The following is a 1,935-nucleotide window of genomic DNA, read 5'->3' on the forward strand; positions in this document are numbered from 1 at the left end:
CAAAACAGTATGGTATTAGCAGAAAAACAGACACATAGCCCAATGGAACAGAATTGAGAACTCAGAAATAAACCCACATATATATGGGCAAGTAATTTTCTACAAAAGAGCTAAATGGAGAAAAGAAAGCCTCTTCAATCAATGGTACTGGGAGAGCCACATGCAAAAGAATGAAACTAGACTGCTATCTGTCACTTTACACCAAAATTAACTCAAAATGGATCAAAGACCTAAATATAAGACCTGAAACAATAAATTGCAAAGAAGAAAACATAGGTACTAAACTCGTGGACCTCGGTTTTAGAGAGGATTTTATGAATTTGACCTCAAAGGCAAAGGAAGTTGAAGCAAAAAATAAATAAATGGGACTATATCAGACTAAAAACTTCTGCACAATGCCTCCAATAAGGAGCTAATATGCAAAATATATAAAGAACTCATACAACTCAACAACAACAAAAAACAATCCAATTTAAAAATGAGCAGAGGACTTGAACAGACACTTCTCCCAAGAAGACATACAAATGGCCAACAGACATATGAAAAGATGCTCAAATTCACTAGCTATTAGGGAAATGCAAATCAAAGCCACAATGAGATAACACCTCACACCTGCAAGAATATCTATTATTAATAAGACAAGTAATAATAAGTGTTGGAGAGGTTGCTGGTGGGAATGTAAATTGGCACAATCACTATGGAAAACAATATGGAGGTTTCTAAAACATTAAGAACAGAGTTATCATATGACCCAGTAATCCCTCTTCTGGGTACCTACCCCCCAAATTGAAAACATTTATTTGTAAAGATATATGCACCCTGATGTTCATTTAGCATTATTCATGGCCAAGACATGGAATAACCAAAATATCCTTCGTTAGGGGACTGGATAAAGAAGATGCGGTACATATATACAATGGAATACTACTCAGCCATAAGAAAAGATGAAATACTGTGATAACATTGGATGCGGTACATATATACAATGGAATACTACTCAGCCATAAGAAAAGATGAAATACTGTGATAACATTGGATGCACCTTGAGATTATCAGGCTAAGTGAAATAAGTCAGACAGAAAACGTTGAGAACCATATGATTTCACTCTTATGTGGGATATAAAACTGAAAGCAACATCGAACAAGATAAACAAAAACTCATAGATACACAGTTTAGTGGTTACCAGAGGAAAAGTGGGGAAGAGGGGAGACAGATAAAGGTAAAGAGGATCAAATATATGGTGACAGAAGATTTGACTCTCAGTGGTGAACACATAATGCAATATACTGATGGTGTATTATTGAATTGTACACTTGAAACCTATATAATTTTATTAATCAATGTCATCCCAATAAATTAAAAACAAAAACCTATTTGAAAAACAACAGTTGAAAACCACATGATGTCACTTATATGTGGGATATAAACCTAAAAGCAACAAACGAACAGGACAAACAAACAGAGATTCATGGACATGGACGATAGACTAGTGGTTACTAGAGGGTAGGGGGGGAGTGGGAGGAGGAAAGTAGATGGGATAAAAGGGGTCAAATATGTGGTAACATTAAAGAATTTTTTTAAACATTAAAGAATTTTTTTAACTCTTAAAAAAGAATAATAATAATAATGATGGAAAACTTCCTAACTCAGCAAAGGAAATAGACATACAAACCTAGGAAGTGTAGAGAGTTCTAAACAAGATGAACCCTAAAATTATTAGGAGTTTTTTATGACTTGTTAAAGAAGCATACACTGACACATTATAATTAAAATACCAAAGACAAAGAGAGAATCTTAAAGGCAGCAAGAGAAAACCAGTAGTTACCTACAAAGGAGCTCCCATAAGACTGTCAGATGATTTCTCAACAGAAACTTTACAGGCCAGAAAGGATTGGCATCAAATATTCAAAGTGATGAGAAAAGCAAGGGACTTA

This window comes from Pteropus vampyrus, unplaced genomic scaffold (genome assembly GCF_000151845.1).
Source record: "Pteropus vampyrus isolate Shadow unplaced genomic scaffold, Pvam_2.0 Scaffold106, whole genome shotgun sequence".
Lineage (NCBI taxonomy): Eukaryota > Metazoa > Chordata > Mammalia > Chiroptera > Pteropodidae > Pteropus > Pteropus vampyrus.